The sequence below is a fragment of the Diceros bicornis genome, chromosome X, assembly GCF_020826845.1.
Source record: "Diceros bicornis minor isolate mBicDic1 chromosome X, mDicBic1.mat.cur, whole genome shotgun sequence".
Classification (NCBI taxonomy): domain Eukaryota; kingdom Metazoa; phylum Chordata; class Mammalia; order Perissodactyla; family Rhinocerotidae; genus Diceros; species Diceros bicornis.
This window is the reverse complement of record NC_080781.1, coordinates 45,727,922-45,742,179: the sequence shown is the minus strand read 5'-3', so window position 1 is coordinate 45,742,179 and position 14,258 is coordinate 45,727,922. Positions and strand designations below refer to the sequence as shown.

At 34.4% G+C, this 14,258-nt stretch overlaps 1 protein-coding gene across 6 annotated transcripts in view; it reads right to left on the bottom strand.

Annotated features, from left to right (window-relative positions):
• WNK3 (WNK lysine deficient protein kinase 3) overlaps positions 1 to 14,258 on the bottom strand; it is a 159,265-nt gene that overhangs the window by 108,897 nt on the left and 36,110 nt on the right. The gene's annotated exons all lie outside the window — the stretch shown is intronic.

Genomic DNA, 14,258 nt, shown 5'->3' with positions numbered 1-14,258 from the left:
GGATTATGGGTATGCCTGTGGGAGAAGAGAGAGAGAAATGAGCAGAGAGCTTTTTCAAGAAATAATAGCTAACAACTTCCCAAATCTGGGAAAGGAGCTAGAAATACCAGTGAATGAAGTCAATAGATCTCCTAAATATATCAACATGAAAAGACCCTCTACAAGGCATGTAGTAGTAAAGATGGCAAGAGTCAATGACAAAGAAAAACTATTAAGGGGGCCAGCCCTGTGGTGTAGCAGTTAAGTGCGCACACTCCGCTTCTGGCGGCCCGAGTTCGGATCCCGGGCACGCACCGCCTCACAGCTCATCAGGCCATGCTGTGGAGGTGTCCCATATAAAGTGGAAGAAGATGGGCACGGATGTTAGCCCAGGGCCAGTCTTCCTCAGCAAAAAGAGGAGGATTGCATGGATGTTAGCTCAGGGCTGATCATCCTCATTAAAAAAAAAAAAAGAAGAAAAATTATTAAGGGCAGTTAGACATACATACATACATACATACATACATACATACATAAATAAAGTACAAAGGAATTCCCATCAGTCTCTCAGCAGATTACTCGACAGAAACTTTACAGGCTAGGAGAGACTGGAAAGATATATTCAAAATTCTGAAAGACAAAAACTTTCAGCCAAGAAGACTATCCAGCGAAAATATCCCTAAGATGATGGAGAAATAATGACTTTCCCAGATAAACAAAAGCTGGAGGGGTACATTGCCACAAGACCCCCACTACAAGAAATGCTCAAGAAGGCCCTCATGCCTGAAAAAAAAAGACAGAAAGGGCATACAAAGCTTTGAGTAAGGAGAAAAATAGGTAGACAAAATGAGAAAAATTGCAGCTCTCTATCACAATAGGTTAGTAAACACTTAATTATAAAACATAAAGATAAATGGATGGAAAAGACCAAAAATAAATATAACCTCATCACTTTAAACACACACTCACAATACAGGATGGAATAAGTTGTGACAATAATAACTAAGAAGGGGAAGAGGAAAGTGATTGAATCAAATCAGTCTAAGGAAACAAGAGGTCATCAGATAATGGACTATTTCATCCATGAGATTTTTTTTATACAAACCTCATGGTAACCACTAAACAAATAATCAGAACAGAGTCACAGACGATAAAGAGAAAACTGAAAGAATCATGATACAGAACTACCAAACTGAACTGGCAGTCCGAAAAACACGGGATGAGAAACAAAGCAAATGCAAAAGAACTGGAAAATGAGCAAAAAAATAGCAACATTAAGCCCCTATATATCAATAATCACTCTAAATGTAGATGGATTGAATTCTCCAATCAAAATACACAGAGTGGCGGGATGGATTAAAAAGCAACACCCAACAATATGCTGCCTCCAGGAAACACATCTCAGCTCTAAAGACAAACACAGGCTCAGAGTGAAAGGATGGAAGACGACACTCCAAGCTAATGGCAAACAAAAGAAAGCAGGTTTTGTCATACTTATTTCAAAGTAGACTTCAAGATAAAAAATGTAAGGAGAGACAAAGAGGGGAAATATATAATGATAAAACGGACACTCCACCAAGAACACATATGAATTATAATATATATGCACGCAACACAGGAGCACCAAAGTACATAAAGCAACTATTAACAAACCTAAAAGTAGATATTAACAACAACACAATAATGGTAGGGGACCTTAACACCCCACTTACATCAATGGATAGATCATCCAGACAAAACGTCAATATGGAAATAGTGGACTTAAACAAAAACTAGATGAGATGGACTTAAAAGATATATACAGAGCACTCCATCCACAGATAGATGAGATGGACTTAAAAGATATATACGGAGCACTCCACCCACAGACAGCAGACTACACATTCTTCTCAACCATGCATGGAACATTCTCAAGGATAGACCATATGTTGGGAAACAAGGCAAGCCTCTATAAATTTAAGAAGATTGAAATTATAACAAGCGTCTTTTCTGACCATAATGCTATGAAACGAGAAATCAACTACAAGAAAAAAAAACTGAGAAAGTGACAAAGATGCCGAGACTAAACAATAGGCTACCGAACAACGAATCGACCATTGATGAAATTAAAGGAGAAATAAAAAGTACCTGGAGACAAATGAAAATGAAAATACACCATACCAACTGATATGGGATGCAGCTAAAGTAGTCCTGAGAGGGAAATTCATAGCAATACAGGCTCTCCTTATCAAACAAGAAAAAATCCCAAATAAGCAATCTTAAACTACACCTAACAGAATTAGAAAAAGAAGAACAAACAAAGCCCAAAGTCAGCAGAGGGAAAGAAACAATAAAAATCAGAGCAGAAATAAATGAAATTGAAACTAAAAAGACAGTAGAAAGCATCAATGAAACAAAGAGCTGGCTCCTTGAGAAGATAAACAAAATTGACAAACCTTTAACCAGACTCACTAAGAAAAAGAGAGAGAAGGCTCAAATAAATAAAATTTGAAATGAAAGAGAAGAAATTACAATGGATACCACAAAATACAAAGAATTATAAGAGAATACTATGAAAAACTATATGCCAACAAATTGGATAATCTAGAAGAAATGGATAAATTCTTAGACTCATACAACTTCCCAAAACTGAATCAAGAAGAAACAGAGAATCTCAATAGACCAATCACAAGTAAAGAGATTGAAAAAGTAATCAAAAACCTCCCAAAAATAATAGTCTAGGACCAGATGGCTCCTCCGGAGAATTTTACCAAACATTCAAAGATTTTATACCTATCCTTCTCAAACTATTCCAAAAAATAGAGGAAGACTGAACACTTCCTAACACATTCTATGAGGCCAAATCACCCTGATACCAAAGGCAGACGAAGTCAATACGAAGAAGCAAGACTACAGGCTAATATCACATAGATGAACATAGATGCAAAAATCCTCAACAAAATATTGGCAAACTAAACAGCAATATGTTTAAAAGATCATACACCGTGACCAAGTGGGATTTATACCAGGGACACAGGGATGGTTCAACATCTAAAATCAATCAATGTGATACCCCACATTAACAAAACGAGGAATAAAAACCACATGATCATTTCAATAGATGCAGAGAAGGCATTTAACAAGATCCAACATCCATTTATGATAAAAACTCTCAACAAAATGGGTACAGAAGGAAAGTACCTCACCATAATAAAGGCCATATATGACAAACCCACAGTCAACATCACACTCAATGGGGAAAAACTGACAGCCATTCATGTGAGAACAGGAACAAGACAAGGGTGCCCAGTCTTGCCACTCTTATTTAACATAGTACTGGAGGTTTTGGACAGAGCAATTAGGTAAGAAAAAGGAATAGAAGGAATCCAAATAGGCAATGAAGAAGTGAAACTCTCACTATTTGCAGACAACATGATTTTATATGTAGAAGATCCTAAAGAATCCATTGGAAAATTATTAGAAATAATCAACAATGACAGCATAGTTGCGGGGTACAAAATAAACTTACATGAATCAGTTACATTTCTATATGCTAATAACCATCTAACAGAAAGAGAAATCAAAATGATAATCCCATTTACAATTGCAAAAGAAAGAATAAAATATCTAAGAATAAACGTTATTAACCAAGGAGGTGAAAGACCTATACAATGAAAACTATAAGACATTATTGCAAGAAATCGATGATGACATAAAGAAATGGAAAAATATCACATGCACATGGATTGGAAGAATAAACAGTTAAAATGTCCATATTACCTAAAGCAACCTACAGATTCAATGTAATCCCAATCAGGGTCCCAATGACATTCTTCACAAAAACAGAACAAAGAATACTAAAATTCATATGGGGCAACAAAAGACCCTGAATAGCTAAAGCAATTCTGAGAAAAAAGAACAAAGCCGGAGGCATCACAATCCCTGACTTCGAAATATATTACAAACCTATAGTAATCAAAACAGCATGATACTGGTACAAAAAGAGAAACACAGATCAATAGAACAGAATTGAGAACCCTGAAATCAAACCACACATCTATGGACAGGTAATCTTCGACAAAGGAACTAAGAACATACAATGGAGAAAGGAAACTCTCTTCAATAAATGGTGCTGGGAAAACAGGACAGCCACATGCAAAAGAATGAAAGTAGACCATTTTCTTTCACCATACACAAAAATTAACTCCAACTGGATCCACAACCTGAAGGTGAGACCTGAAACTATAAAACTCCTGGAAGAAAATATAGGCAGTACACTATTCATTATCAGTCATAAAGGGATCTTTTCAAATTCCATGTCTACTTGGACAAGAGAAGCAAAAGAAAAAATAAACAAGTGGGACTTGATCAGATTAAACAGCTTCTACAAGGCAAATGAAACCAGGATCAAAATGAATGGACAACTCACCAGCTGGGAGAAAATATTCACAAATCATATATCCAACAAGGGGTTAATCTCCATAATACATAAAGTACTCACACAACTGAACAACAAAAGAACGAACAACCCAATCAAAAAATGCACAGAGGAAGTGAAGACATTTCTCCAAAGAAGATATACAGATGGCCAATAGGCATATGAAAAGATGTTCAACATCACTAATCATCAGGTAAATGCAAATCAAAACGACACTAAGATATCACCTTACACCCATTAGAATGGCTATAATCACCAATACAAAAAAGAATAAATGTTGGAGAGGTTGTGGAGAAAAGTGAACCCTCATTCACTGCTGGTGGGAACGCAACCTGGTGCAGCCTCTATGGAAAACAGTAAGGAGATTCCTCAAAAAATTAAAAATAGAAATACTCTATGATCCAGCTATCCCACTACTGGGAATCTATTCAACAAACCTGAAATCAACAATCCAAAGAGGCTTACGCACCCCTATGTTCATTGCAGTATTATTTACTATAGCCAAGAAATGGAAGCAACTCAACTGTCCATCGACAGATGACTGTGTAAAGAAGATGTGGGATATATATACAATGGAATACTACTCAACCATAAAAAAAGACAAAATCGTCCCATTTGCAACAACATGGATGGACCTGCAGGGTATTATGTTAAGTGAAGTACGCCAGACAGAGAAAGACAAACACCACATGATTTCACTCATATGTGGAAGATAAACTAACACATGGACAGAGAGAACAGTTTGGTGCTCACCAGGGTGAAAGGGGTTGGGGGGGTGGGCACAAGCAGTGAAAGGGCGCATTTATATGGCGACTGACAAATAATAAAGTACAAGTGACATTTCACAATGTTATAGACTATTATGACCTCAATAAAAAAAAAGTTAGGTATGATTTCTATTTCAAGATGGTTGACAACATATTAAATTATTTCCCCTCCATTCCTCAATCCCACCAAAATGGCAAAAGAAATATACAAATTATCCATAGTAGTGATGGAAATATAAGAAGGGTTCAAAAAAAAGATTTTTTAAAGTTAAAAAATATATACCTTATAGGAATATATTTTTATGAAACTCAAGACAGTAGAAGAAATGGTAACTTAATAGAAGCAAAAGGCTCCCATTAAAGAGTTTTGTTTTGTTTTGTTTTTTTTCCGTCATGCAATGGTTTTCATTAAAAGTCTATTGTGCCGCATCGCTAAACATATTAATACAAACTATCACCAAATTGGAAAAAATATATATATACGAGGCCAAAAAACTATTGGATTGTTTTGCGTAAGAATTAGGCTCAAAATGAACAATGTAAATGAAAAGTGTTATTTCTTTATCTTAAAGAGGTTTTTTTTTGTTAAGACTTCATAATAACCCTAATAAAGCAGGACACTAGAGCTCTGGCAATTTCATTTTTGGTTACTTTATCCACATTAGTCCTTTATGTGTATAAGGAAATATGTAAAAGGATATTCAATGCAGCATGGTTTGTAATTGTGAATAATTAGAAACAAACAAAATGTCAGTAACAAAGTTTATTACATGCCAGGCATTGCTTTAAAATTTTTATATATATTAACACATTTAGTTCCCACAACAATCCTTTAAGATAGGCATTACTACTATTATCCCCATTTTGCAAATAAAGAAACCAAGGTTAAGATGGTTAAGTAAACTGCCCTGAATCAAATGGGTCACAGTATGCTAAACTTGGTTATAAACAAATAACAGTTAAAAGAATGAGATAGAGCTATGTGTAGTAATATGGATAGACCTCTGGGACAATACTGTTGACTGAAAAAAGCAATCTAAAAAAAATTTACAATATGATACTTTGTACATAAAAAGAACCATCCAGACCAATGCTACATTTTCTAGTATATATATAATACATAGGGAAAGGACTAGAAGGATACACAAATGAGTAACTGCAGTTTTATCTGGAGAACTAGGGGAACATGACTGGCATGGAAGAGTCTTTTCTTCAGATGATGACCATTTGGTATACCCCACAGCCATTCAGCAATATCTTTTACTACATTGAATATCTATTATGTGAATATCTAAATTTTAGTCTCCTAAGACTTTTTTTATATTTAACTTTTTAATCCATCTGGAATTCATTTCTGTACATGCAGTATTTTCGTCTAGATGGTTAATCAGTTGTGCTAGCACCACTTAAACTGTTCTTTTCTCACTGAATTGAAGAACATGTTTGTTGTATATTACGTTTCCAGCTATACTGAGTTCTGCTTCCTTTCACCAATCTGTCTACTCCTATGGCAGTAGCTTTCAGTCCGTTTAATAATTGGTAAGGCAAGTCACTTTCTATTCCTCATTATTTTCTCGGCTATTCTCATCTATTTATATTCCATACAAACATTAAGATCATTTTTCCAATTAAAAGACAATCTCTTGTAATCTTAATTGGAATTACATATATATATATATAAATTTGGAGAAAACTGGCACCTAAAAGCCATCTAAGAACATGGTATATATCTTTCCACTTGTCCAGAGTTTCAGTAAGATTTTTTTGTGTGGTGGGCAGGCACGAGGAGAAAGCTGATACTCTCTCAGCTTCTTTTCTCCTGAGCCACATATTTAATTTTATTTTAAAATTTACATTTAGTAACATTGACTCTTTTTGGTGTACAGTTCCATGAATTTCAACAAATATATAAAGTCATGCAACCACTGCCACAATTAAAATACAGAACAGTTCTATCATTCCCCCCAAAAAACCTCCCTTGCACCATCCCTTTATAATCAAACCCCCTCCTCACCCTTAAACTCTGGAAGCCACTGATCTACTTAATATTTCTATAATTTTACCTTTTCCAGAAAGGCTTATAAACGGGAAGAAAGCATATATAGCCTTCTGAGTTTGGCATCTTGCACTTAACATGATGTCTTTTACACTGATCCATATTGTTGTAAGTATCAATAGTTTGCTGCTTTTAATTGTTGAATAGTATTCCACCTATAGATGTACCACAGTCTGCTTATTCACTCCGCAGATGAAGGACATTTGGGTGGTTTCCAGTTTTGGGTGACTACAAATAAAGCTACTATAAATACTCATGTACAGGTATTTGTGTGAAAATAACTCATGTACAGGTACTTGTGTGATCATAGGTTGTCTTGGATAAATATTTCAAGTAGGATTGATGGGTGATACGGTATGTTAAACTTTATAAGAAACTGACAAAGTGCCAAAATGGTTTTACCATTCTGTATTCTCACCAACAATATATGAGTTTCTCCGCATGCATTATCCTCACCAGCAGTTGGGACTGTCACAGTTTTCTTTGGTTGGTTTTTAGCCATTCTAATAGGTGTATTGGGGGTATCAGATTATGATTATAATTTCTATTTCCCTAATTGTTAATGATGTTGAACATCTTTTCATGTGCTTACTTGCCATATGTCTGTCTTCTTTGGTGAAATGTCAGTTCAAATCTTTAGTCCATTTTTTAATTGAGTTGTTTTATTTTGTTGAGTTTTGAGAGTTCTTTACAGATTTTAGATACAAGTCCTTTGTCACATATGTGATTTGAAAACATTCTCTGCCAGTCTGTGGACTGTCTTTTCATTCTCTTAACAGTATCTTTCATAGAGCAAAATATTTTTATTTTTATGAAGTCCAATTTATTGATTTATTTTAATGGATCATGTTTTTGTTGTAATATCCAAGAACTCTGTGCCTAACCAAAAGTCAAAAAGATTTTCTCATGTGTTTTGTCCTAGAAGTTTTACAGTTTTATGTTTTACTTTTAGGTCTATGATCTATTTTGAGCTAAATTTTGTATAACACGTGAGAGTTAGATCAAGGTTCATTTTTTTGAAGATGCACGTCTGATTGTTCCAGCACCTTTTTTTGAAAAGACCATCCTTTCTACGCTGAATTGCCATTGCACCTTTTTTCTCTTTTAAATCACTTGACCATATCTATTTGGGTCTATTTCTGAACTCTATTCTGTTCCACTGATCTGTGTCTATCTTTTTCCCAATACCATACTATACCTTTAGAGTAAGTCTGGAAATCAGTTAATATGAATTCTTCAACCTTGTTCTTCTTTATCAAAACTGTTTTAGCTATTCTAGTTCCTTGCTTTTCCATATTAATTTTAGAATCAGCTTGTCAACACCTAAAAAAAATTCCTGCCAGGATTTTGATGTAATTGTCTTGAATTTCTAGGTCATATGGAGAGAAATGACATCGTAACAATATTGAGTCTTCCAACCAACCCATTTATTTAGGTCTTTGATTTCTTTTATTGGTTTTTTTTTTTTTTTTAGTTTTCAGCATACAGATTCTGCACATACTTTGTTATATTTATATTTTAGTATTTCATTTTTTTGGTGCTATTATAAATGGTACTTTTAAAAAATTGCAATTTCCAATTATTCATTGCTAGTATATAGAGATATAATTGGTTTTTGTACATTAACCTTGTAAACCTGCAACCTTGTTAAAATCACTTATTAGTTACAGGAGCTTTTCTTAGATTCCTTGGGATTTTCTACATAGTCATGTCATCTGTGAGTAAAGACAATTTTATTTCTTCCTCTCCAATCTGCATTTCTTTTGTTTCTTTTTCATGTCTTATTTCACTGGCTTTGAGAGCCACGTTGAGAGCATCATACTGGAGGTGGTGAGAGCAGACATCCTTGCCTTGTTAGAGAAAAAGCATTCAGTCGTTCATCATTAAGTATGATGTCAGCTGTAGGGTTCTCTATTTTAATAGATGCCCTTTATCAGGTTAAGGAGAGTCCCTTCTATTGTAAGTTTGCTGAGTTTTTATCATAAATGGATATTGAATTTCTTCAACTGCTTTTTCTGCATCTATTGAAATAATAATGTTTTTCCTTCTATAGTCTGTTAACGTGTCAAATTACATTGATTTTCAAATGTTGAACAATCCTTGCATTCCTGGGAAAACCCCACACAGTCATCACATGTTATCCTTTTTATATACTGCTGGATTCAATCTGCTAACATTATGGTTGAATATTTTTTCATCTATGTTCATGAGGGATATTGGTCTGTAGTTTTCTTTTCTTGTAATATCTTTATTTGTTTTTGGTATCAAGCGGGTGGGCTTTGGTTTGACTCTTGCTCTGCTGTCTTGAGGCAATGATTGCTCTGAAAAAGTTAGTATATAAATGAAGGCTCGGGCCTCCACTTTGTCATCCTATAGCTTCTAATTTCCTCTCTAGAGGGTCTTCCAAAGAGCACATATAAGAGACTGAGATTTTCCAGGTATTACATTCTTTCATCAGCAGGAAGAGATAAAGTTACCCCTTTTCCAATGTTTCTACTGTTTATTTTCTTATCTTATTGATTTTGCTAAAACATCCACAACAATATTGAAAAACATAACGGTGATAACAGTCATCACTGCCTTTTATTGTATTTTAATAAAAACAGCTTTATTATCTCATAGCTTAGAATGTTTACTGAGTTTTGTTTTTGTTTTCACAAATAGTTTAACATGTTAGAGAAATTTCCTTACAATTCCTACTTTACTTTTATTTTTTAATTAGGAGTGGCTGCTGAATTTTATCAAATGTTTTCTCAGCACCTACTGATACCATATGGTTTGCTGATAGGTTCCTGACACAGAACAAGTCTTAAATCTTAAAAGGCTTTGGCCTAACTAGTTGTAGCATATTATTTTTTTGATCCACTGGTGAATTCTATTTGCAAAATTTTACTAAGGACTTTAACATCTACATTCACATGTGAGATTAAATTATAGTTTTCTTTTTTTGTACAATATAAGATTTGGTATTAAGATTATACTGGCTTCATGAAATTAATTGGGGTTAAGTAGTGTTAACACTGGAATCACTTGTCATTTAAAGGTTACCTAGAAATCAAGCTCTGAATCTACTTGCTCATGATGTGTTTTTCCTCTTTTTAAATTATATAAAAATTACGGCATAAAGAATAAGGTACTAACAACCAGCTTTGCTGAATTTTAACATTTTGCCAAATTTGCTTCATTTTAACAAGACATTACAAATATAGTTGAAGTCCCCTAGATACCCCTCCTTGATTCTATTCCCTTCCTTCTCTTCCCAGAAGTAACCACTATCTTAATTAGGGTTTTGATCCATGCAAGTTCTTAAAATATTTTAAATTATATGCTTATATCCATAAGCAATATAGTTTTACAAGTGTTAAAACTTCATAAAGGCAGTTACCATGCGGTATTTGTCCCTTTGCAAATTATTTAGCTCAATACTACATTTTTTATAGTTATCAACTTTGATATATATAGTTCATTTATTTTAACTATTGTGCAGTATCTCATTATATAGTTCTACCACAATTTATCCATTCACCCATTGATGTACATTTAGGTTGATCCAAGTTTTCTCTATTATAAACAACGCTGCATTGCATATTCTTAGATGCCTCCATGTCCTAGTATTAAGAAAAAAATAAGAACTTAAATCACCTTTCTATATCTTCTATAATAACTGGCCTATTCAACTTTTCTACTTTTTCTTGGGTACATTTTGGATTTATATTTTGTTTAGGAGTAATCCATTACTTGAGATTTAAAATGTGTTATCAATGTTAAAGATAGAATCTAGATGGTGAGTATTATGGATATTCTCAGCAAATCTTTCAACTTTGCTGTATATTTGAAATGTTTCATACTAAAGTGTTGGGAAAAATTTGTTGTCAAAGTTGCACATCCTATTCTCTTATAATTCTTTTACTCTTTTCCAGAGCATGGCTATGTTTCATTTCTTCTGTCATATATTTTTGCCCTCTCATTTTTCTTCATCAGGTTCATTAATCATTTTTCAGAGAGCCAAAAAGACTAGAATTTATCCTATTTTTATGATTATAATTTTTTATTAATTTCAGTTATCTTTATTAATTCCCTCTTCCTTTATTTTGCTTTCTTTTGCTATTATTTCCCTAATGTCGTAAGATGAGTACTAAATTCCTTCTAGTTATTGTTCATTAATAATGAAGACATTTTAGGCAATAAATTTTCTTCTGGGTATAGCTTTTGCAATGATCCACAAGTTTTGTTGTAATGCCTTCTCTTTTTCATTAATTTCTAGGTAGTTTATAATTTCAGTTTTGATTTTATTTATCAAAATTTATCTAGGAGTGTGATTTTTAATCTCTAGTTAAGAATCTTTCGGTTATGTGTTTCATTATTTATTTCCAATTTTATTGAGTAATGCAGAATATAAAACCTCTTTAACTTAAGATTCTCTTTGGGCCACATATTTAACCAACTTTTTTAGTGGCTTATAGACTATAAAAATGTATATTTCCTATTTGAAGGATATAAAGTTCTATATATCCATCAAATGGAGTTTGTGGATTATATTATCCAATTCCTCTATATTTATTTACTTTTTGTCTGCTATATTTGTCCTATGCTGAAAGAAATGCACCTGAAATTTCCTACTATGGCTATATGTTTATCCATTTTCCTTGAATCTATTAGAGGTTCTGAGTTTAAATTACTAGCCAAAATATTTTTGGTGCCTAGAGGTCTTGGATATATCTTCTTAAACTGTGAAGTAAATAACTTCACAATATCCTGGTTAATGCTTTAGTTTTACTTTTTTCCTTCTGTGACAGATATTAATATTGCCACTCCTGCTTTCTCTTTGCCTGTTTATACCTTTAGCTTAACCTTTCCTTATCAATGTTTTAAGTATGTTTTCAGTAAACAACACATGTGGGTTTTGTCCTTTAACCCTATCTAACATTCTGAGTTTTTTAACAAGCAAATGCAATATGTCCACATTTGATATAGCAAATGATATACTTAATTTTACTCCTTCCATCTTATTTTAGGTTCTTTATTTATTTTACTTTGTTGTTTCCTTTATTTCTGTTAACTTAGAAGTATATTATGTTTTTTTCCATTTTACTAGTGGTTAGCTTCCTTTTCTTAACACTCAAAATCAAACACTAATAAAGCAAAGTTGCAGATAACAAAAACAACACTCAAAAATCAGTTGTTTCTATACACTAAAAGAAATAATCCAAAAAAAAATTCCATTTACAATAGGATCAAAAAGAATAAAATACATAGGAAGAAACTTAAGGAGACGAAAGACTTGTAACACTGAAAACTACAAAACATTGCTGAAATTAAAGAAGACATAAATAAATGGAAACACATCCCATGTTTATGGATTAGAAGATGTAATAGTGTCAAGATGTCAATGCCAAAAGAGATCTGCAGATTCAATGCAATCCCAACAATATTTTTTGCAGAAATTAAAAAAAAAAAATTCTAAAATTCATATGGAATCTCAAGGGACCTCAAATACCTAAAACAATCTCGAAAAAGAACAAAGTTGGAGTTCTTGATTTCAAAACTTACTACAAAGCTACAGTAATCAAAACAGTGTGATACTGGCATAAAGACAGACATAAAGATCAATGGAATAGACTACAGAGTCGGAAATAAATCCTCGCAGGGGCCGGCCCCGTGGTGTAGTGGTTAAGCACACACGCTCCGCTGCTGGCAGCCCGGGTTCTGATCCCGGGCGCACACCGACACACCGCTTGTCAGGCCATGCTGTGGCAGGCGTCCCATATAAAGTGGAGGAAGATGGGCACAGACGTTAGCTCAGGGCCAGTCTTCCTCGGCAAAAAGAGGAGGATTGGCATGGATGTTAGTCAGGGCTGATCTTCTTCACAAAAAAAAAAAACAAGAAAAAAAAAAAGAAAGAAATCCTCGCATATATGGCCAACAAATGATTTTCGAAAAGGAGGCCAAGATCATTCAATAGAGAAACGACAGTCTCTTCAACAAATGGTTGCGGAAACTGGATATCCACACGAAAAAAGAATGGAGTTGGACCCTTACTTTACACGATATACAAAAATCAACTCAAAAGGCATCAAAGACCTAAACATAAGAGCTAAAAATATAAAACTTTTAGAAGAAAACAGAGGGAAAAAGTTTCATGATATTGGGTTTAGCATTAATTTTTGGATAGTGATATCAAAAGCACACAAGTAACAAAAGAAAAAGTAGATTAATTGGACTCAATAAAAACTGAAAAATTTTGTGTATCAAAGGCACTATTAAGAGAGTCAAAGGCAGGGGCCAGCCTGGTGGCGCAAGCGGTTAAGTGCGGGCTCTCCGCTGTGGCGGTTCCTGGGCGCGCACCAACAAACCGCTTGTCAGGCCAGGTTGTGGCAGGCATCCCATATAAACAGTGGAGGAAGATGGGCGTGGATGTTAGCCCAGGGCCAGTCTTCCTCAGCAAAAAAAAAGAGGAGGATTGGCAGATGTTAGCTCAAGGCTGATCTTCCTCACAAAAAAATAAAGAGAGAGAGAGAGTCAAAGGCAATCCACAGAATGGGAGAAAATATTTGCAATTCATATATCTGATAGGGAATTAATACTCAGAATATATAAAGAACTCCTGCAACTCAACACTCAAAAAGACAAACAACCCAATTCCAAAATGAGCAAAGGACTTGTCGGTCTGGCACTGTGGCAAAGTGGTTAAGTTCCCATGCTCCACTTCGGTGGCCTGGGGTGCACAGGTTGAGATCCCAGGCGCGGACCTACACACTGCTAATCAAGCCATGCTGTGGCAGGCATCCCACATATAAAGTAGAGGAAGATGGGCATGGATGTTAGCCCCAGGCCAATCTTCCTCAGCAAAAAGAGGAGGATTGGCAACAGACGTTAGCTCAGGGCTAATCTTCCTCACCAAAAAAAAAAAAAAATTAGCAAAGGACTTGACTAGATATTTCTACAAATAAGAAATACAAATGCCCAATAAGGACATGAAAGGAAGCCCCATATCACTAGTCATTAGAGAAATGCAAATCAAAACCAAAAGGAGATACCA